This window comes from Bombina bombina, chromosome 2, assembly GCF_027579735.1.
Source record: "Bombina bombina isolate aBomBom1 chromosome 2, aBomBom1.pri, whole genome shotgun sequence".
In the NCBI taxonomy this organism is placed as follows: Eukaryota; Metazoa; Chordata; class Amphibia; order Anura; family Bombinatoridae; genus Bombina; species Bombina bombina.
Window position 1 is genome coordinate 1054447221 of NC_069500.1, and position 25680 is coordinate 1054472900.

The following is a 25680-nucleotide window of genomic DNA, read 5'->3' on the forward strand; positions in this document are numbered from 1 at the left end:
GAAACTACCCATTGAAAAAGGTGCCAGTTTGGTACCGAAACATCTGGGGGTATCTATGCAGCTATGAGCTGATTTGATGAGATTTTGAATAAAGTGTATAATTCTCAAGACCGGTGAGTGCAGCGTTTTCTTCTTAAAGAGGATAAAAGGATTTTTATATATCTATAGCACTATATTAGTATAGAACATGTTTGATACAGTGTGATCACAATATTAGAAGTAAAACACAATCATGCAATCGTGATCAAAATATTATGAAATATGAATATTGCAAACTCAATACCTTTTGAATATCTCGCTGCTTGGTGGCACTTTTGATGATCAGGGCCTAATTCCCTCTCACACTGTCATGTTTGTCTCTAAAAGTATTGGTGTCTTGATAACCAGGTTTTTAAATGGGATTGTGCAATTGTAAATTTCATAGGAACCATATTACAATCCATTTCCATCCGCTCCACTTACAAACCATCTGAATGTCAATTGTATTTTGGCATGATGGGCATACTGGTAAAAAAAATATGTCAATATATGGTCAGTTTTAAACTTTCACAAATATTTAGTTTTTACAATAATTATTTATATTGTTCTTTATAAAGTATCATTCCATTTTGGCATGATCTTAATGATGACTACAGATTTATTATGAAAGGACTTATAATATCTTCTTATACTGGATTTTAGAAGTAAAGTGTCAAGCAGCACCAATGCATTATTGTATTTGCCTAGGAGATATTCAAATGAGATTGTGCCTTCATGACCAAGTGTCCAAACACTGTCACAAAAAAAATCATTTATGCTTACCTGATAAATTATTTTCTTTCCTGGCAAAGAGAGTCCATGAATCCATTCAATTACTAGACTGAATTAAACTCCTGGCCACCAGGTGGAGGAAAAGAACACCCCAGCAAAGCTTCAAATATCCTCCCACTTCCGACAATCTCCAGTCATTCAGCCGAGGAATCATGGAAAGAGAAGATACAAAGGGTTAAGAGGTGACTGAGGTTTAGAAAATTACAAAAAGCTTTCTTAAAATAAGGAAGGGTCGTGGACTCTCCATGCCAGGAAAGAAAATAATTTATCAGGTAAGCATAAATTATATTTTCTTTCCAATAGCATAGAGAGTCCAAAAATCTATTCAATTACTAGTGAGAACCAATACCAAAGCTAGAGTCCACAGAATGGAAGGGAGGGATAGACAAAACAAGAGAGCCTAAGCAGAAGGCACCACCGCTTGAAGAACTTTCCTCCCAAAAGAAGCCTCATCTGAGGCAAAAACATCAAATTTGGAAAATTTGGAAAAAGTATGCAATGTTGACCAAGTGGAAATTTGTTCCATAGAAGCATCATGTTTAAAGGCCCAAGAGGAAGCGACAGCCCTAGTGGAGTGAGCCGTAATTTTCTCTTGCTTTCCAGCTGTCTCATAAGCCAATTTAATAACACTTCTCAACCAGAAGGAGAGAGTAGAAGAAGTGGTCTTGTGACTTCTCCGATTACCAGAAAAGACAACAAAAAGAGCAGAAGTTGACGAAAATCCTTTGTAGCCTGCAAATAGAACTTCAAAGCACGCACAACATTCAAATTGTGCAACAACCGCTCCTTCTTAGAGGAAGGATTAAGACAAAATGAAGGAACAACAATTTTTTGGTTAATATTGCATTCTTAAACCACCTTAGGTAGAAATCCTAATTTAGTACAGAGGATCACCTTATCCACATGAAGAATAAGATAAGGAGAGTCACACTGTAGAGCCAAACATTCTGAAACTCTAAGGGCAGAAGAAATAGCCAGCAGAAACAAAACCTTCCAGTACAATAACTTAATATCAACAGAATGCATAAGCTCAAATGGAGCCTGCTGCAGAACTTTGAGAACCAGATTAAGACTCCAAGGAGGAGCAATTGACCTAAACACAGGCCTGATTCTAACCAAAGCCTGGACAAAAGATTGAACATCTGGAAAAATTGCCAGATGCTTCTGCAGAAGTATTGACAGAGCTGAGATCTGACCCTTTAGGGTACTAACTGATAAGCCCTTCTCCAGGCCCTCCTAAAGAAAGGAGAGAATACAGGGAATTCTCACCTGACTCCAAGAAAAACTCCTAGAAACACACCAATGAAGGTATTTACGCCATACCTTATAATAAATCTTGTGAGTAACAGGCTTATGAACCTAAATCATAGTCTCAATAACCTTCACAGAAAAACCTTGTCTGGACAAGACTAAGCATTCAATCTCCAAGCAGTCAGTTTCAGAGAGAAGGAAAGGACCCTGAAGAATAAAATCCTTCCTCAGAGGCAATTTCCACGGGGGAAATGACGACATCTTCAATAGGTCCACAAACCAATTCTGCGAGGCCATGCAGGAGCTACTAGAAGGAGCTACTAGAATCACTGAAGCCTGCTCCTGTTTAATACGAGCTATCACCTAAGGAAGGAGGGCAACCGTAGGGAACAGATAAATTAGACCGAAATCCCATGGCACTGCCAGGGTATCTACCAGAGCTGCTTGAGGATCTCTTGATCTTGCTCCATATTTTGGAAGCTTGTCCACCCCTGGGATATGAATTGCAGAGAGATGACAATTGCAAGTCACCTCCTTCATAGCTTACAAGTTCCGAGTTCCTCCTTGGTGGTTGATATATGCCACTGAAGTGATGTTGTCCGATTGAAATCTGATAAACTGGACTAAACTCAGTTGAGGTCAAGCTGTTAGTTCATTGAGAATTGCTCTAAATTCTAGGATATTTATAGGGATGGCAGACTCCTCCTAAGTCCAAAGTCCCTGAGCTCTTAGGGACCCCCAAACTGCTCCCCATCTTAACAGGCTGGCATCCATGGTCACAATCTCTCAAGAAGGTCTCAGGAAACAAGTGCCCTGAGACAAATGGTCTTGGGAGATCCACCAAGACAGAGAAATCCTTGTCCGAGAGTCGAAAACTATCCTCTGAGAGAGATCTGAGTGGTCCCCGTTCCATTGACTGAGCATATATAGCTGTAGAGGTCTCAGATGGAAGCGAGCAATCTGAATAATGTCCATGGATGCCACCATGAGACCAATTACTTCCATGCACACTGCCACTGTTGGACGTACAGAAGACTGAAGAGAATGACAGACCTCCAGAAGCTTGAATTTTCTTACCTCCGTCAAAAAAATCTTCAAAGATACTAAGTCTATGATTGTCTCCAGAAAACAAACCCTGGTACTTGGAACCAAGGAACTTTTCCCTAGGGTCACCTTTCACCCATAAGAGCGGAGAGTGGCTAACAGAGAATCTGTATGGGATCTTGCTAACTGAAAAGATGGCACCTGGACCAAGATATCATCCAGGTAAAGAGCCACCACAATCCCTAGAGATCTGGCTACAGCCAAAAGAACCCCTAAAACCTTTAGAAAGATTTGAGGAGCAGTGGCGAAGCCAGAAAGGAAGGGCTACAAATTGGAAATGTTGATCCAAAAAAGCGAACCTCAGGAACTTAAATGTTCCCTGTGGATAGGCACATGAAGATACGCATCCTTCAGGTCTATGGTGGCCTCCTGAACTAGAGGGAGAATAGAATGAACAGTCTCCATTTTGAAGGACGGAACCTTGAGAAACTTGTTGAGAGACTTGAGGAGAACCGCCAACAACCTCCTTAAAGAGATATTACCCAAATACAATAAAAGGTAAATGTGCAAATAAATTCCCATAGCCAAAATAAAAAAAGCCTTTACATGACAGAACAGTGCCCTGAACTGCTGCCCAATAAATCCCCAATTTTTAAAAGGCATATTCAGTCCCATAAGGAACCACCTTGTTCTTTAAGTATCTTTTTTTTTTTTTAAAACAAGGTACTCCTAAGTGCTGCATCCTTTTTACCTAGAAGGTAAAAGCACAAACCTGGGCAGGTACATCAAACAGGTGTGACAGAATCCTTACTGACATAGACCTGTAGATAAAGAAAAAAACAGAGTAACCAACCCTGGTTTTCTATATTGGGGTAGCAAAAATGTTGGAAAGTAAGCAAAGACCACCTTGCCATCTTCCAACTGCTAAAAGCCACCATTACTCTTACTAAAGAGAATTACATGGACACAGCATAATCCCAATCCTTGCTTGCAGGGAAAGGTACCCAATTAAAAGATTAACAACTTGATTTCTTCAGACACCTTCTTTGCACATCCCCAACAATGTTACACAGGCAAAGAATGACTGGGGATTGTGGGAAGTGGGAGGATACTTAAAGCTTTGCTGGGGTGTTCTTTGCCTCTACCTGGTGGACAGGAGTTGAATTCCCACTAGTAATTGAATTGATTTGTGGACTCTCCATGCCATTGGAAAGAAATGTGTTTCGAAGTGCTTGGGTTTACACTATTGAACTCCGAAACAAGAATGCTCAACCCCATTTTTAAACATGGTTATGAAGATGCCAGTATTGTTAGTGACAAACACAACAGGGTGATTGTTACTTAGAATAAAGCTTTCACTTTAATAGATTGCTCCACACCATCTGTAGATGTGGGGGCCCTGATGTGGCTTTTTCTGCTGATTCACTTAGCTGTACAGTATATCACATACTCAACACTTATACATATGCATGTGGACCTATTCATATGTAAATGTTTGCCCTGTTCACTGTAGATGTAGGGTGACCATATTGCTGCTTTAAAAAGGGACACATATGAAAAATACATGTGTCAGGATTCTTAAAACAAAACATTTCTTTAAACAGCCCTGAAAACAGCCCTAACATACGTATTTTTCATATGTGTCCTTTTTTGAAAGCGGCAAAATGGTAACCCTAAGTAGATGCCTATACAATAGTGATTCATAGAGCCTTAATAAACTGATACCATGTAGAAACATAGAAACATAGATATTGGCGGCAGATAAGAGTCATAGGTCCAGCAAGTCTGCCCGGTATTACCTAAAAGTATAAATCTAGTTTGTAGGATAGCCTTATGCTTGTCCCAGACTTTTTAAATTCCTCCACTGTGTTTGTCATTACTACCTCTTGAGGAAGTTTATTACAAAAATGAATCCCTATTTCTGTTTAAAAAGTGCTTCCTCAAATTACTCCTGAATCTACTACCCTTCAGCTTGAGATCATGACCCCTTGTTCTTGAATTATCACCTCTTTATCTTCTCTCCTCTAAGCTATACATATTTAGGTAATTGAGCCTATCCTGGTAAGTTTTATTTTTTAGACCATGTACTATTTTGGTAGCCCTCTTTTGCACAGATTAAAGTTTGTTAATATCCTTCTGAAGATATGGCCTACAGAAATGCACACAATACTCAAGATGAGGCCTAACTAATGATCTATAAAGTGGCATAAGAACCTTACTATTTCTGTTGCAAATACCTCTACCAATACACCCAAGCATTCTGCTGGCCTTACTCGCTGCAGTTCTACATTGTTTACTAAATTTTAAATCATCTGAAATAATAATTGCCAAGTCCTGTTCCTCATTTGTAACAGTCATTGAGTCTGTAATTAACATTTGGATTTTTCTTCCCTAAATGCATAATTTTACACTTTGATGTGTTAAACTATAGATTCCAGTTATTTGTCCAATCCTCCAATTGTTGTATATCACTTCTCATTTTTTCTACCCCCCCCCCCCACGAACATCCACTCTGTCCACAAATGTTTTATGATCTGCAAACAGACATACTTTCCCTGTAGCACTTTGCTGATATCATAGATAAATATGTTAAACAAAACAGCCCCCAGAACTGACCCCTGAGGAACACCACTAGTGACAGCCCCCTCTGCTGAATGTACTCCATTTTATAAGATACTTTGTTTTCTGTCCTTAAGCCAGCATTCCATCCAGTTCACAATATCTGAGTCTAGATCAAGGAGATACAGTTTGTGAATTAGTTTGTAGTGTGGGACAGGGTCAAATGCTTTGCTGAAATCTAGATATGCTACATCAACTGCTCCACCCTTGTCTAATACTTTTGTGACATAATCAAAGAAGTCAATTAGATTAGTCTGACATGATCTCCCTGAAGTAAAACCATGCTGATTTTGGTCCTCTAAATTGTTTGTCTTTATGTAAGTCATAATTATTTCTTTTAAGAGGCTTTCCATTAATTTTCCTATTACTGAAGTTAAACTAACTGGCCTGTAGTTTCCAGATTCTTCCCTACTGCCCTTTTTATGAAGTGGTATTACATTTGCTATTATCCAATCATCTGGAACAGCTCCTGTTAATAGTGACTGATTAAACAGATCAGTTAATGGGACAGTTAGCACTGATCTAAGTTCTTTTAAAGCCCTTGGATGAATATTATCAGGACCCACTGACTTTTTAACATTTATTTTTGATAATGCTAACAAAACCTCATCCTCTGTAAAAAGACTAGCGTTAATCTTGTTTCTATTTTCCGTAGCATCCCTTAATGTAGACATTCTATCTTCACAAACTTTTTTGAAAACAGAACAGAAGTAATCATTGAGACAGTGTGCAATTTTCTTATCTCCTATTATTCTACCATCAACTGTTTTCAATTTTACTATTCCTACCTTATGGTTTCCCTCTTTCACTGATATATCTAAAGAATGTTTTGTCCCCATGTTTTACTGACTGTGAAATCTTCTCTTCTGCATGAGCTTTAACCTTCCTAATTAACTGCTTAGTCTTTTTTGTTGGAGTTTCCATATTTTCATATCATCATCTGATTGAATGTGCCTGTAATTTCTATAAGCTATCTTTTTTCTCTTTACTGCATGTGCTATTTCCTTGGAAAACCAAATTGGTTTCCCCTTTCTTTTACTTTTACAAACATGTCTAATACAGTGTGCGGTTGCATCTAAAATGGCACCCTTCACAAATTTCCACTATTCTTGAACCCCTGTAATAAGAGTTTTCCCTTTTAAATAGTTTTTTAGGTATTCTCCCATTAATGAAAAATCTGCCTTCCTAAAGTCTAAAACTTTTGTTTTAGTCTTGGTGGACAGTTTCTGCACATGAATACTAAACCAAACAGATTGATGATCACTGGATCCTAAGTTCTCACCTACAGACACATCTGAAATTGTATCACTGTTTGTATTAAATCTAATATAGCTTTCTTACGAGTTGGTTCCTTAAATAATTGCTCAAGTGATTCCCCTAGCAGAGATTCAAGAATATACCTGCTTGTCAATACACCTCTACAATGTCTCATGTTGCCATTTCAAAGTGTTTTACATATGTCCAATATAATAGACTGTTTCCAAATAGCCTTTGAATAGTTGCAATGATGTCCAAAATGCCCTTTTAAGACTTTACAAAGTGCCTTGATTTTTCAAAAATGTGTTGTGATCGCCAAGAACTTTTCAGGCCCATTGTGAAAATAGGACTTTTAGCAAGGAGCCGAAAACACTTTTGTGTATAGGCAGATTAGGGAATAGCAACCAGCAAGGAGCACGGAGTAAAGGGTCAGCCACCCCCTCAGTGCAAACGAATAAAGAAAAGTTCACTCCAGCCCAACAAATGCTGTAAAACAGACCTTTATTGTTCCATGGTCCCAAGTACAAAAAAACAATGTTTCAGACCTCTCACAGGTCCTTAGTCATGGAGTTAACCCCAGACAAGTTTGGGTGCAAGGCCCATAGGGAAAATTACAAAATAAATTAATACAACACACAGAGAAAGTCCAGCACTCGCTTGCAAGCTCTCAGCTAAGATTAAAAGCAAATCTGGACTTTCTCTGTGTGTTGTATTAATTTATTTTGTAATTTTCCCTATGGGCCTTGCACCCAGACTTGTCTGGGGTTAACTGCCTGTGACTCTGGGGACAGCACAGCTTCCTGAGAGTGCTATTGAGCACCCAGGGCTGAGCATGTTGCAGGCTCATAGGATGTGTACCCAATCCAGTCTGAGAGTGCAGTCCCCTTCCGTGTTTTCTATATGTCTAGGGTGATTACATAAGTCTGTGAACTCTTGATTTGCTCCCAGTTTGTTTGATTGAGAGCTTACATTTGTATGACTTCATTAGGGACCCTGGTTTTGGGATAGATCTTGACATGGTACCTGGGCTTGTCCCATTTGGCCAAATGCGGTAAATAACTCTTCCAGTTTTGCTTTTAATCTTAGCTGAGAGTTTGAAAGCGAGTGCTGGACTTTCTCTCTGTGTTGTATTAATTTATTTTGTAATTCTCCCAGACTTGACTGGGGTTAACTGCCTGTGACTCTGGGGACAGCACAGCTTCCTGAGAGTGCTATTGAGCACCCAGGGCTTAGCATGTTGCAGGGTCATGGGATGGGTTCACAGTCCAGTCTGAGAGTGCAGTCCCCTTTCGTGTTTGGTGTATATATATATATATATATATATATATATATACTCCTCCAAGCAAATGCACTCTCAGGTCTTAATTGTAATTTTGTTCACTAAAAAGACCTGTGAGTGCATTTGCTTGGAGGAGTATTCATTACATTTATGCACCCAGGAGAATGACTATTGGAGGGTAACACTGTAGACTGGACTGTTGGTATATCTATCTATCTATATATATATATATATATATATATATATTTTTTTTTTTTTTTTTTTTTTTTTTTTTTCATTTAACAGGAACAATGTCACAATGTCCATTGCCCCATATTTACTACAGAGATATAAATAGTAGCATTACTCATAAGAAATTGGATTTCAGCTTTTTAAATTAAACAAGCTTTATTGTTTATTTTTCCTTCTTCTTATATTTATAGAAGCATTAACTAAAACTGACCTGTTCATATTAGTAATTGTTTCAATTATATATTCAGGCTGAAAAGTTATAGAAAGCTTTTAAAACCTTGTCCATCAGCCTGGAGTCAAAGCTAATCCCATTTGGTAAATTGGCTGATGTAATGAACAAGACAATGAATTCACTGCATTTAATGTAAAAAAAAAAAAAAAAAATCTTTCCATTGACTCATAAACTAATACACTTTCAGTCAATCAGACCACCACAGACATGTTTTGTACAAAGCATTTTAGGAATACAGATGCTTTCAGTGGAGGCATATACAGATTATATTTTCATTTATCTATCGCTCTCTAGCTTTTCATGGTTTCCTGATTCACTGGATTACAAATGTGAACTGACATACACACAAAATGAACTAACCAGCTATGATCATGGGGAACCCCCCCAAAGAAACTAACAAACCAGCGGCTAGATTTAGAGTTCTGCGGCCAAAGGGGTGCGTTAGCTACGCTGGCTTTTTTTCTCCTGCACCTTTTAAATACTGCTGGTATTTAGAGTTCACAGAAGGGCTGCATTAGGCTCCAAAAAAGGGAGAGTAGAGCATATTTAACGCCACTGCAACTCTCGATACCAGCGGTGCTTACGGACGTGGCCAGCTTCAAAAACGTGCTTGTGCACGATTCCCCCATAGAAAACAATGGGGCTGTTTGAGCTGGAAAAAAACCTAACACCTGCAAAAAAGCAACGTTCAGCTCCTAACGCAGCTAAATTGTTTCCCAACACTTCCTAAGTCTGCACCTAACACCCTAACATGTACCCCGAGTCTAAACAGCTCTAACATTACACTTATTAACCCCTAATCAGCCGCCCCCCGCTATCGCTGACCCCTGCATATTAATATTAACCCCTAATCTGCCGCTCCGTACACCGCCGCAACCTACGTTATCCCTATGTACCTCTAATCTGCTGCCCCTAACACCGCTGACACCTACATTATATTTATTAACCCCTAATCTGCCCCCACAACGTCGCCGCCAGCTACCTACAATAATTAACCCCTAATCTGCCGACCGGATCTCGCCGCTACTCTAATAAATGGATTAACCCCTAAAGCTAAGTCTAACCCTAACACTAACACCCCCCTAAGTTAAATATAATTTAAATCTAACAAAATAAATTAACTCTTATTAAATAAATTATTCCTATTTAAAACTAAATACTTACCTGTAAAATAAATCCTAATATAGCTACAATATAAATTATAATTATATTGTAGCTATTTTAGCATTTATATTTATTTTACAGGCAACTTTGTATTTATTTTAACAAGGTACAATAGCTATTAAATAGTTATTAAATATTTAATAGCTAAAATAGTTAAAATAATTACAAAATTACCTGTAAAATAAATCCTAACCTAAGTTACAATTAAACCTAACACTACACTATCAATAAATTAATTAAATAAAATACCTACAAATAACTACAATTAAATAAACTAACTAAAGTACAAAAAATAAAAAAGAACTAAGTTACAAAAAATAAAAAAATATTTACAAACATTAGAAAAATATTACAACAATTTTAAACTAATTACACCTACTCTAAGCCCCTTAATAAAATAACAAAGACCCTTAAAATAAAAAAATGCCCTACCCTATTCTAAATTAAAAAAGTTCAAAGCTCTTTTACCTTGCCAGCCCTAAAAAGGGCCATTTGCGGGGCATGCCCCAAATAATTAAGCTCTTTTGCCTGTAAAAAAAAAACATACAATACCCCCCCAACATTACAACCCACCACCCACATACCCCTAATCTAACCCAAACCCCCCTTAAATAAACCTAACACTAAGCCCCTGAAGATCTTCCTACCTTATCTTCACCTCGCCGGGTTCACCGATCCGTCCACCGAAGTCTTGATCCAAGCCCAAGCGGGGGCTGGCGATCCATAATCCGGCTGAAGTCATCTATCAAGTGGTCCAGAAGAGGCTCCAAAGTCTTCATCCTATCCGGGAAGAAGAGGAGATCCGGACCGGCAACCATCTTGATCCAAGCGGCATCTTCTATCTTCATCCGATGACGAACGGCTCCATCTTGAAGACCTCCAGCGCGGATCCATCTTCTTCTTCCGACGTCCAACTGAAGAATTGGCTGATCGGAACAGCCAATAGAATGCGAGCTCAATCTGATTGGCTGATCCAATCAGCCAATCGGATTGAACTTGAATCTGATTGGCTGATTCCATCAGCCAATCAGAATTTTCCTACCTTAATTCCGATTGGCTGATAGAATCCTATCAGCCAATCGGAATTCGAGGGACGCCATCTTGGATGACGTCCCTTAAAGGAACCGTCATTCTTCAGTTGGACGTTGGAAGAAGAAGATGGATCCGCGCTGGAGGTCTTCAAGATGGAGCCGTTCGTCATCAGATGAAGATAGAAGATGCCGCTTGGATCAAGATGGTTGCCGGTCCGGATCTCCTCTTCTTCCCGGATAGGATGAAGACTTTGGAGCCTCTTCTGGACCACTTCAGTCGCCGCTTGATAGATGACTTCAGCCGGATTATGGATCGCCAGCCCCCGCTTGGGCTTGGATCAAGACTTCGGAGGCTTGGATCAAGACTTCGGTGGACGGATCGGTGAACCCGGCGAGGTGAAGATAAGGTAGGAAGATCTTCAGGGGCTTAGTGTTAGGTTTATTTAAGGGGGGTTTGGGTTACATTAGGGGTATGTGGGTGGTGGGTTGTAATGTTGGGGGGGGGTATTGTATGTTTTCTTTTACAGGCAAAAGAGCTGAATTGAATGATAAAAAAAGAAGGCGCCACCATAGTGCACAATCAGATGATAATAACACGCCAATAAAACAAGTAAGACCGTACTTACAAGCTGTATGACACTTGAGAAGTGTCACAAACGCCTTCTGGACTGTTGGGAGTCGTCCAGCTAACTCACGCTGATGGATTTCAGAATTCCTCTGGGGTGTGAGGGCGGCGATGGTCAAAGGCAAAACAGCATCCAGCAACCAGCAACAGAGGTTTCACAGAGCCGGCTCGTCTTGTACTATCCACTGTTATTGTAGGTACATTGATGGATACAATGTAACAGATGGATCAATGAAATGAGTAATTGAATGAATAAAGGAAAATTCGTGGCAAAAGTCTTGTAAAAGTGAACAGACTTTATTTAGAGTACATAAGCACAACGTTTCTCGGTCTCTCCTGACCGTTTCCTCAGGTGCAATATACATAATAGTTAAAACCACGAACTTTTATTGCCGAGTTCTCGGCGTCTACTAAAAGGAACTGCGCATGCGTGAAGGTGTGACCACTATTAGAGCTACCATTGGTCACTGATATCCAATGGTAAGAGGAAATAGTATTCATGCCTCTATGTGAAATAAACAGCGTGAGTAAAAAACTGCTATCAATGGCAGACAACCACAATCAGGCCGTGCAGGGCTCAACTAACCGAGCATATCAAAAGATTGTGTATATTAAAATATGTATCAAAAAATAATTTTGAATAAGTGAATATATATAAAATATATACACAGCGTAAAAAATAAATAAATCTAAAAAATATATATATATTAATTCCCATTAGGACGCTCTTAGTGGTGACACCCACAGCGCAACTCAAATTCTACAGCTAAACAGGTTGAACCAGAGTATCTCTCAGTCAAGATGTAAATGATATAAAAAAACACTATTACTTAATATATAATATAAAACTGTAGATAGGAACCTCATATAAAAAGCCTATAAAATACAATTCATTCAAAAACATATATACATGTTTCTGAAACATAGACAGAGTTCAAAATTAAATAAAAGCACAAATGTGTCATAACTGATTATTGGACTTAATAAATATATGCAAATATAACCCACTCTGAAGACGTATATAGAAATGTATATATACACATATGCATATACACATGTATGTAGATGTATGTAAGGTTATAAATATAACTATACATGCATATATGCACATACACACATCACATACCCACTGAGTACCGGTTAGTCAACAATACATGTGGTATCACAAATGAAATACAATATGCCTGTCATATAACAGTCATAATACATCTGTACTGTTAACACCTAGGCCTAGATTTAGAGTTCGGCGGTAGCCGTCAAAACCAGCGTTAGAGGCTCCTAACGCTGGTTTTGGGCGCCCGCTGGTATTTGGAGTCAGTGATTAAAGGGTCTAACGCTCACTTTACAGCCGCGACTTTTCCATACCGCAGATCCCCCTACGCCATTTGCGTAGCCTATCTTTTCAATGGGATCTTTCTAACGCTGGTATTTAGAGTCGTTTCTGCAGTGAGCGTTAGAGCTCTAACGACAAGATTCCAGCCGCCTGAAAATAGCAGGAGTTAAGAGCTTTCTGGCTAACGCCGGTTTATAAAGCTCTTAACTACTGTACCCTAAAGTACACTAACACCCATAAACTACCTATGTACCCCTAAACCGAGGTCCCCCCACATCGCCGCCACTCGATTAAAATTTTTAACCCCTAATCTGCCGACCGCCACCTACGTTATACTTATGTACCCCTAATCTGCTGCCCCTAACCCCGCCGACCCCTATATTATATTTATTAACCCCTAACTTGCCCCCCACAACGTCGCCGCAAGCTACTTAAAATAATTAACCCCTAATCTTCCGACCGCAAATCGCCGCCACCTACGTTATCCCTATGTACCCCTAATCTGCTGCCCCTAACATCGCCGACCCCTATGTTATATTTATTAACCCCTAATCTGCCCCCCACAACGTCGCCGACACCTACCTACACTTATTAACCCCTAATCTGCCGAGCGGACCTGAGCGCTACTATAATAAAGTTATTAACCCCTAATCCGCCTCACTAACCCTATCATAAATAGTATTAACCCCTAATCTGCCCTCCCTAACATCGCCGACACCTACCTTCAATTATTAACCCCTAATCTGCCGACCGGAGCTCACCGCTATTCTAATAAATGTATTAACCCCTAAAGCTAAGTCTAACCCTAACACTAACACCCCCCTAAGTTAAATATAATATTTATCTAACGAAATAAATTAACTCTTATTAAATAAATGATTCCTATTTAAAGCTAAATACTTACCTGTAAAATAAACCCTAATATAGCTACAATATAAATTATAATTACATTGTAGCTATTTTAGGATTTATATTTATTTTACAGGTAACTTTGTATTTATTTTAACCAGGTACAATAGCTATTAAATAGTTAAGAACTATTTAATAGTTACCTAGTTAAAATAATTGCAAATTTACCTGTAAAATAAATCCTAACCTAAGATATAATTAAACCTAACACTACCCTATCAATAAAATAATTAAATAAACTACCTACAATTACCTACAATTAACCTAACACTACACTATCAATAAATTAATTAAACACAATTGCTACAAATAAATACAATTAAATAAACTATCTAAAGTACAAAAAATAAAAAAGAACTAAGTTACAGAAAATAAAAAAATATTTACAAACATAAGAAAAATATTACAACAATTTTAAACTAATTACACCTACTCTAAGCCCCCTAATAAAATAACAAAGACCCCCAAAATAAAAAATTCCCTACCCTATTCTAAATTAAAAAAGTTACAAGCTCTTTTACCTTACCAGCCCTGAACAGGGCCCTTTGCGGGGCATGCCCCAAGAATTTCAGCTCTTTTGCCTGTAAAAAAAAACATACAATACCCCCCCCCCAACATTACAACCCACCACCCACATACCCCTAATCTAACCCAAACCCCCTTAAATAAACCTAACACTAATCCCCTGAAGATCTTCCTACCTTGTCTTCACCATCCAGGTATCACCGATCCGTCCTGGCTCCAAGATCTTCATCCAACCCAAGCGGGGGTTGGCGATCCATAATCCGGTGCTCCAAAGTCTTCCTCCTATCCGGCAAGAAGAGGACATCCGGACCGGCAAACATCTTCTCCAAGCGGCATCTTCTATGTTCTTCCATCCGATGACGACCGGCTCCATCTTGAAGACCTCCAGCGCGGATCCATCCTCTTCTTCCGACGACTAGACGACGAATGACGGTTCCTTTAAGGGACGTCATCCAAGATGGCGTCCCTCGAATTCCGATTGGCTGATAGGATTCTATCAGCCAATCGGAATTAAGGTAGGAATTTTCTGATTGGCTGATGGAATCAGCCAATCAGAATCAAGTTCAATCCGATTGGCTGATCCAATCAGCCAATCAGATTGAGCTCGCATTCTATTGGCTGTTCCGATCAGCCAATCGGATTGAACTTGATTCTGATTGGCTGATTCCATCAGCCAATCAGAATATTCCTACCTTAATTCCGATTGGCTGATAGAATCCTATCAGCCAATCGGAATTCGAGGGACGCCATCTTGGATGACGTCCCTTAAAGGAACCGTCATTCGTCGTCTAGTCGTCGGAAGAAGAGGATGGATCCGCGCTGGAGGTCTTCAAGATGGAGCCGGTCGTCATCGGATGGAAGAACATAGAAGATGCCGCTTGGAGAAGATGTTTGCCGGTCCGGATGTCCTCTTCTTGCCGGATAGGAGGAAGACTTTGGAGCACCGGATTATGGATCGCCAACCCCCGCTTGGGTTGGATGAAGATCTTGGAGCCAGGACGGATCGGTGATACCTGGATGGTGAAGACAAGGTAGGAAGATCTTCAGGGGATTAGTGTTAGGTTTATTTAAGGGGGTTTGGGTTAGATTAGGGGTATGTGGGTGGTGGGTTGTAATGTTGGGGGGGGGGTATTGTATGTTTTTTTTTACAGGCAAAAGAGCTGAAATTCTTGGGGCATGCCCCGCAAAGGGCCCTGTTCAGGGCTGGTAAGGTAAAAGAGCTTGTAATTTTTGTATTTTAGAATAGGGTAGGGAATTTTTTATTTTGGGGGTCTTTGTTATTTTATTAGGGGGCTTAGAGTAGGTGTAATTAGTTTAAAATTGTTGTAATATTTTTCTTATGTTTGTAAATATTTTTTTATTTTCTGTAACTTAGTTCTTTTTTATTTTTTGTACTTTAGATAGTTTATTTAATTGTATTTATTTGTAGCAATTGTGTTTAATTAATTTATTGATAGTGTAGTGTTAGGTTAATTGTAGGTAATTGTAGGTAGTTTATTTAATTATTTTATTGATAGGGTAGTGTTAGGTTTAATTATATCTTAGGTTAGGATTTATTTTACAGGTAAATTTGTAATTATTTTAACTAGGTAACTATTAAATAGTTCTTAACTATTTAATAGCTATTGTACCTGGTTAAAATAAATACAAAGTTACCTGTAAAATAAATATTAATCCTAAAATAGCTACAATGTAATTATAATTTATATTGTAGCTATATTAGGATTTATTTTACAGGTAAGTATTTAGCTTTAAATAGGAATAATTTATTTAATAAGAGTTAATTTATTTCGTTAGATAAAAATTATATTTAACTTAGGGGGGTGTTAGTGTTAGGGTTAGACTTAGCTTTAGGGGTTAATACATTTATTAGAATAGCGGTGAGCTCCGGTCGGCAGATTAGGGGTTAATAAGTGTAGGTAGGTGTCGGCGACGTTGTGGGGGGCAGATTAGGGGTTAATAAATATAACATAGGGGTCGGCGATGTTAGGGCAGCAGATTAGGGGTACATAGGGATAACGTAGGTGGCGGCGGTTTACGGAGCGGCAGATTAGGGGTTAAAAGTGTAATGCAGGGGTCAGCGATAGCGGGGGCGGCAGATTAGGGGTTAATAAGTGTAAGGTTAGGGGTGTTTAGACTCGGGGTACATGTTAGAGTGTTAGGTGCAGACGTAGGAAGTGTTTCCCCATAGGAAACAATGGGGCTGCGTTAGGAGCTGAACGCTGCTTTTTTGCAGGTGTTAGGTTTTTTTTCAGCTCAAACAGCCCCATTGTTTCCTATGGGAGAATCGTGCACGAGCACGTTTTTGAGGCCGGCCGCGTCCGTAAGCAACTCTGGTATCGAGAGTTGCATTTGCGCTAAATATGCTCTACGCTCCTTTTTTGAAGCCTAACGCAGCATTTGTTTGAACTCTCGATACCAGAGTTAAATTTATGGTGCGGCCAGAAAAAAACCCGCGGAGCGTTAACAGCCCTTTTACCGCCAAACTCCAAATCTAGCCGCTAGTGTATTCCCCGTCCCAAAAGGCAATAGTGATAGATATATCCACAAAAAGCCCTATCAATATAATCATCATAGTATAAACTGACAAATGTTAAAAGATATAATATAAAAAAAAAATATATAAAAAAATATAATATAAATAATATTAAAATTTAGTTAGTTAAAAGCTGCCATATCGATGTTGGCATTAAGTCCACCAGGGGACAAGCTTTTGAGTTTCCATATCCAAAAGGTCTCCCTTTGTCTTAAATGTAGAAACCTATTTCTGCCCTCACTTTGTATATATTTGCATAGGTGTTTTTAATTTTAATTTTGATACTCTGTTTGTTTGTTTCTTCCAATTTATATATTGGGATTTGGCGCACTGATTTTTATATATAATAGTTAACTTTTTGTTTTTTGGGTATTGATCAGGTAGCGACTACATTTAATACACACCACCTACTGGCCATTATATATGTGGTTATACGGTGGGTAACATTTAAGATACCGCACTATTTGTGCATACATTCTAGATACCACATTATTTGTGCATATATGCACATAGATTGGAATAGTGGTTTTTATATCTAGTTTGCAATCACTGCACTGTTTTGCATATTTATAGATTACATTTATATAATTTTTGTATCACCTGTGATTCTTATAAATATTGATTCACACTATCACTATACACACACTAAAATACACATAATCTGGCTATTATAGAAGTGTTATCTATTGATAATCTCATATTTGAACTTTATATTATATTTTATATCTACACATATTTACCATGCAAAATAAAGACCAAAGGCTAAAACTCAGGGAAGCCCTGAGTAACCATGAGAATATACAAGATATGTCAGATGAAACCATAGACAATCTTTCCATGGTACAACTATTCCACAAACTAGAGGATGCCTTAAAAAATGAGCATAGGCATTGCTGGGATATTGACACACTCAAAAAATACAAAGAGAGAGGTCAGATCCCTAGAGGTCTTAGAATTTCTAAATTATGTTCCTTTAAACAAGATGCAGATTTGACTGAAAAATGGCAAGCTACCCTGACAGATTGTTCACTGAAACTTATAGACCTACTAATCGAGTTTAGAACAACTCTATTGAACAAAACAGAGTTAGAAATTGAGGAGATTCAGAATACCCTAATCAAACATGAATCTAATACTGATTATGTTAAACACATAAAAGAAGTACAAGAAAAATCAGACACATTCCAAAAGAAAATTATACACACTAAAATCAAAAAACTAGCCAGAGACGAGAAAGATTATCTAGAAGGCAAAGTGTATGACCTCCAGAAGGGAACTCTAGAAAGTGAACCTAACAGTGGTTCACCGGAAATTGATACACCCCAAGAGAAACCATGGGTAAAAGTCAATTATAAGAAACCCAAAGATAAAAAGAAAAATTTGAGTTTTAGAAACTCGAATAATACCCCGTTTAATTCTAACCATAGGGAATATAGTCAATCTTCCACCTCTAATTGGGAAAGAGAGGATTTTAATAACAGTCCACATACATATAGATATAATCAATATCAACATAATACTCAACAATACAATAGGGAGGAAGAATTAGAATATAGAAACCGTGGTTTCCAAAACAGGAACCAGGTGAGTAACTCTAGAGTTCAACAAAATGAAATTAATTATAACAACAGTTATCAGAGAGATGAAAACAGACAGAATAATAAATCTCAGGTTTTTCAGTACAATCAAAAACAAATGTACACCCCGCCACATCTCAGACATGCACCCATCAGATTAAAACAATTAGAAAGGGCCCAAGAGGGGGAAAAATTGGCTACCACTACACCAAGAAAAAGATCATACGCCAACGTGGCAGCAGAGGGAGAGGTAAGACTTCCAAAAAAGAGAAACTTAAACGCATGAGTAAAAATATATACAATTTATCCAACCACGTTCTCTCTAATGAAGAAATTTGCGTTTTAAATTGGGGATTATCGTTTTGCCCATCAAATCAACATAATTTGTTTGATTTGTTTGTGGATCTGAACAAATTTGTTCGTAAACTGTCTTTACAGCGTTATTTCTGTGAAAAGAAACTAAAAGATTCAGGCCACAGACCAATTTTAACAAATGACATGAGTGAACGTCCTTCTATGGATATTGTATATTTTGATCCGGATACTCTTTGTGCGGATCTCTTTGAAGATTGTATACATTCAAATTTAACCCCCAAATCAAATTTCAATCCACCCAATGCAGGTTTAAACATTGAATTATTTCAAAAACTAGTATTGGAAGACTTTGGAAAATTACCAGGAGCTAAAACCAAAGATTCCAATTTGAATGTTTATGAAATCAAAGCCCTATCTAGACTAGCTTCCAACAATAACATAGTAATTAGAGAAGCAGATAAGGGCGGAGGAATAATTATACAGAATCGTGTAGATTACATAAGAGAAGCCGATAGGATTTTGTATGATGAACAGTATTACAAAGTCCTTACTTTCAATCCCACTAATACATTTCTGGCCAGTCTGGTCAAAATGGTAGATCGTGGCTGGTTAGAAGGTATTCTAACTAAGAAAGAAAGAGATTTTTTAATTCCAAGTAATCCGAATTTGGCTTATTATTATCACCACTCCCGAAGATCCACAAAAATTTGGTGGATCCTCCTGGGAGGCCTATCATTTCGGGTATTGGCAATATCACATGCAATCTATCTGAATATGTGGATCAATTCCTAAAAAAATCAGTAGTCACCCTAACTTCATATATTCAAGATACCCCGGATCTCATTTATAAGATATCCAAAATCAAGAAGGAAAATAGGGAACTCTTATGGCTGACTTGTGATGTCTCGGCTTTGTATTCAAATATAGCCCATGATTTAGGCATAAATGCCATTGAATATTATTTGAAACAAGCCATCTATATGCCAGACAAGCAAAGGGAATTCCTTTTAGAGTGTATCTTATTTGTTCTGAAGAACAATTATTTTGTTTATCAAGAAAAATTCTTTTTGCAGATCAAGGGAACGGCCATGGGGACCAGATTCGCCCCGAGCTTTGCCAATCTATTTATGGGCATGTTTGAGGACAGATACATCTATTCCTCTGACTCGGTGGCGAATCTGGTCTTCTATGGCCGTTTCATTGATGACCTCTTGTTTATCTGGGAAGGTACCCATATAGAGGCCCAAAATTTTGTTGATAGATTAAATGATAACGATATGGGTCTGCATTTTTCATCCAAAATGGATGAAACAAGTATAGACTTTCTGAATTTAATACTTGAATGGGATAACCTAGGTAATGTTTCTACTAAAACTTTTTTCAAATCAGTGGATGCTAACAGCTATCTTAACTTTAAAAGCAACCACTACTTACCCTGGAAAAAGAATATACCATACAACCAGTTTTGTAGGTTGCGCAGAAACTGCACTGATTTAAAAACTTTTGATATACAGGCCAACCTTTTAAAGGAAAGGTTTTTGGAGAAAAATTTCCCTAGCAGTTTAATCGAGACCAGCTTCTTTGAAGCCAGAAAAAAATGTAGAGAGGATTTTTTTATTAAATATACAGGGGCAAATAAAGTGACCAATAAAGAAGATAGGCCAAAAACTCCTACTAAGCTAAGTAATACGGGGGTTAGATTTGTAACACAATTCAATAATAACCATAACAAGATTAAAGGCATTTTAGAAAAATATTGGTACATCCTGGAGAATGATCCACTTCTTACCAGTACATTGAGCAAGCAACCAATATGCACTTTCAGAAGAACGCCCACTTTAAAAAATAAGCTGGCACCCAGCAAAATAGTGATGAAAGTACATCAGCCGAAAAACAAAGCCAAGGGATGCAGCCTTAGGAATAGGGACTCTACAGCACTAGGCAAACCAGGTTTTTTTAAATGTAATCGGGCACATTGTGGCCTATGTGCTTTTACAAATCCAAACAGAACTGAATTTATTTCATTTACAACCAAAGAAAAATTCAATATTAACTCACACTTTACGTGTGACTCTCCCTTTGTCGTTTATCTCTTGGAGTGTGTATGTGGGGTCCAATACGTGGGGAGGACCTCCAGACCCCTAAAAAAGAGGTGGGGGGAACACAAAAGAAACATAGAAAACAACATAAAAAAACCACAGTGTCCCCAAACATGCTAGTCTTTGCCATTCCACACCATCTGATAGTTTTTCCATATTTCCATTAGAACAGATCCTACCCAAGTGGGGCAGAAATAGGTTTCTACATTTAAGACAAAGGGAGACCTTTTGGATATGGAAACTCAAAAGCTTGTCCCCTGGTGGACTTAATGCCAACATCGATATGGCAGCTTTTAACTAACTAAATTTTAATATTATTTATATTATATTTTTTTATATATTTTTTTTTTATATTATATCTTTTAACATTTGTCAGTTTATACTATGATGATTATATTGATAGGGCTTTTTGTGGATATATCTATCACTATTGCCTTTTGGGACGGGGAATACACTAAGTGTTAACAGTACAGATGTATTATGACTGTTATATGACAGGCATATTGTATTTCATTTGTGATACCACATGTATTGTTGACTAACCGGTACTCAGTGGGTATGTGATGTGTGTATGTGCATATATGCATGTATAGTTATATTTATAACCTTACATACATCTACATACATGTGTATATGCATATGTGTATATATACATTTCTATATACGTCTTCAGAGTGGGTTATATTTGCATATATTTATTAAGTCCAATAATCAGTTATGACACATTTGTGCTTTTATTTAATTTTGAACTCTGTCTATGTTTCAGAAACATGTATATATGTTTTTGAATGAATTGTATTTTATAGGCTTTTTATATGAGGTTCCTATCTACAGTTTTATATTATATATTAAGTAATAGTGTTTTTTTATATCATTTACATCTTGACTGAGAGATACTCTGGTTCAACCTGTTTAGCTGTAGAATTTGAGTTGCGCTGTGGGTGTCACCACTAAGAGCGTCCTAATGGGAATTAATATATATATATTTTTTAGATTTATTTATTTTTTACGCTGTGTATATATTTTATATATATTCACTTATTCAAAATTATTTTTTGATACATATTTTAATATACACAATCTTTTGATATGCTCGGTTAGTTGAGCCCTGCACGGCCTGATTGTGGTTGTCTGCCATTGATAGCAGTTTTTTACTCACGCTGTTTATTTCACATAGAGGCATGAATACTATTTCCTCTTACCATTGGATATCAGCGACCAATGGTAGCTCTAATAGTGGTCACACCTTCACGCATGCGCAGTTCCTTTTAGTAGACGCCGAGAACTCGGCAATAAAAGTTTGTGGTTTTAACTATTATGTATATTGCACCTGAGGAAACGGTCAGGAGAGACCGAGAAACGTTGTGCTTATGTACTCTAAATAAAGTCTGTTCACTTTTACAAGACTTTTGCCACGAATTTTCCTTTATTCATTCAATTACTCATTTCATTGATCCATCTGTTACATTGTATCCATCAATGTACCTACAATAACAGTGGATAGTACAAGACGAGCCGGCTCTGTGAAACCTCTGTTGCTGGTTGCTGGATGCTGTTTTGCCTTTGACCATCGCCGCCCTAACACCCCAGAGGAATTCTGAAATCCATCAGCGTGAGTTAGCTGGACGACTCCCAACAGTCCAGAAGGCGTTTGTGACACTTCTCAAGTGTCATACAGCTTGTAAGTACGGTCTTACTTGTTTTATTGGCGTGTTATTATCATCTGATTGTGCACTATGGTGGCGCCTTCTTTTTTTATCATTCACTTCTGCAGAGTTTAACATCTTGGGACACCAACAAGAAATTCGAAGAAGTAGCCTGCCATCTTTTCCAGATTTCAGGATTTGGATTATGGACTAGATGAACTGTCCAATACTATATTTTCACCATTCACAATATTGGTTTGATTGGGTTTTTAACCACACTGTTTTTATTTTTGCAGTTGTCACTTTGTATATATTTGCATAGGTGTTTTTAATTTTAATTTTGATACTCTGTTTGTTTGTTTCTTCCAATTTATATATTGGGATTTGGCGCACTGATTTTTATATATAAAAGAGCTGAATTATTTGGGGCATGCCCCGCAAATGGCCCTTTTCAGGGCTGGTAAGGTAAAAGAGCTTTGAACTTTTTTAATTTAGAATAGGGTAGGGCATTTTTTTATTTTGGGGGTCTTTGTTATTTTATTAGGGGTGTTATAGTAGGTGTAATTAGTTTAAAATTGTTGTAATATTTTTCTAATGTTTGTAAATATTTTTTTATCTTTTGTAACTTAGTTCTTTTTTATTTTTTGTACTTTAGTTAGTTTATTTAATTGTAGTTATTTGTAGGTATTGTATTTAATTAATTTATTGATAGTGTAGTGTTAGGTTTAATTGTAACTTCTGTTAGGATTTATTTTACAGGTAATTTTGTAATTATTTTAACTATTTTAGCTATTAAATAGTTATTAACTATTTAATAGCTATTGTACATGGTTAAAATAATTACAAAGTTGCCTGTAAAATAAATATTAATCCTAAAATAGCTGCAATATAATTATAATTTATATTGTAGCTATATTAGGGTTTATTTTGCAGGTAAGTATTTTGCTTTAATAATTTATTTAATAAGAGTTAATTTATTTTGTTAGATTTAAATTATATTTAATTTAGGGGGGTGTTAGTGTTAGGGTTAGACTTAGCTTTAGGGGTTAATACATTTATTATAGTAGCGGTGTGGTCCGGTCGGAAGATTAGGGGTTAATAATTGTAGGTAGGTGGAGGCGACGTTGGGGGCGGCAGATTAGGGGTTAATAAATATAATATAGGGGTCGGCTGTGTTAGGGGCAGCAGATTAGGGGTACATAGGTATAATGTAAGTTGTGGCGGTGTACGGAGCGGCAGATTAGGGGTTAAAAAAAATATGCAGGTGCCAGCGATAGCGGGGGCGGCAGATTAGGGGTTAATAAATATTATGTAGGGGTCGGCGATATTAGGGGCAGCAGATTAGGGGTACATAGGGATAACGTAGCTGGCGGCGGTGTACGGAGCGGCAGATTAGGGGTTAAAAAATTTTAATAGAGTGCCGGCGATGTGGGGGGACCTTGGTTTAGGGGTACATAGGTAGTTTATGGGTGTTAGTGTACTTTAGAGCACAGTAGTTAAGAGCTTTATAAACCGGCGTTAGACCAGAAAGCTCTTAACTACTGACTTTTTTCTGCGGCTGGAGTTTTGTCGTTAGATTTCTAACGCTCACTTCAGCCAAGACTCTAAATACCAGCGTTAGGAAGATCCCATTGAAAAGATAGGATACACAAATGGCGTAGGGGGATCTGCGGTATGGAAAAGTCGCGGCTGCAAAGTGAGCGTTAGAACCTTTCCTGACTGACTCTAAATACCAGCGGGCAGTAAAAACCAGCGTTAGGAGCCTCTAACACTGGTTTTGACGGCTACCGCCCAGTTCTAAATCTAGGCCCTAGATTCTTAAATAAACCCCTTAAATAATTACAGTAATAATTAAAATTACATTAAAGTTAAAATGAAACTTTCATGGTTTACCTTCTATAACCATATATACTTAGTTTTTTGTTATCTTTTGTTAAACAGTACAATTCAGGCTCAATTGGGGCAATGCACTACTGGGAGCTAGCAGGTGTTTGGAGGCTACACACATATGCCTCTTGATATTGGCTCACCAAGTTCCTAGTAGTGTGTTGCTGCTCTAGAGCTGATTTTGACCTTTGCAAAGATTAAATACATAGGTAAATGCAAGCCATGGTGCAATAATACAATTCTCTAACTCATTAGCACAATTTCTTTTTGGATTTTTTGGCCCTTTAAGAAGTTCATATCCAGCAGATTGTAGAATGCAGGTTCTTCTCAATTACTACAGTTGGTGAGCACGATAGCTTTTTGGTATCTTGCAATCATCAATTCTTAAACCACAAAGTAGAGCACCACCCCAATTTAGATATCCTATATATACTTTTTTGTGATATGAATATGTATATAAACACTGGTTTTGTTGTTTGATGTAGTGAAGCTGGCTGGCCATAGAATCCTTATCAAAATCAGTGGAATCAGGAAATACGAAATAACAAAATTTGCAGGCCAAAAATCTGGTTGCCTCTTTCAACAGGTTGCCATTTTGGGCTTGATTTATCAAGCGACAGCGGAAGACTAATGTAACCTTGTCCACCGCAGCTCGCCTCTGGTGGGCAGAATTCCATTGACAGGATTCAGCATTGCACAGGAGTGCTATTTTGCATGGGCAGGAGCTGTCAATCTTGGACTAGACTGGCGAGACTGAAATTCTCCACCTAAGAGGGGATAGAAAGCAGCGGTCTGATGATCTGCAGGGGGAAAATAATTACAGAATATCACAGACCTAGTAGAGGAATTTCAGCTACCCCCATGGAAAACCCTTGTTCAGCCCACTAGCAGAGGCAGTGAAACTCATTTTCCAAAAAGGAAAATAATATGCTTTGAATTTTGTATTATAAAAACAAATATCACAGAGTTTTTTGCATGTTCAATGTAGTTGTATTATGATTTTTACTGTTCACCTTAAAGTGTTTATTCATTTGCAATTTCAATACCTATAATACCTAATAGATGCCTGATGAAACAGCCAATGCTAAGGCTGAGAAACGCGTTGCATTTTACTCTTTGTAACCATTGCTTGTTACATATTTTAAATTGTTTTTAATAAACAACTTGTTTTAACATAAGCTTTGGATCAGAACCTGATTGAGTAGCACAGCTACCACACCTGATATTTTGCTATTTGGAATTTACCACTCACTGAGTGGGTCAAAACACACCTGCATTGGTTCCACTTCGCCTGGAGAGGGTTTGCTGGT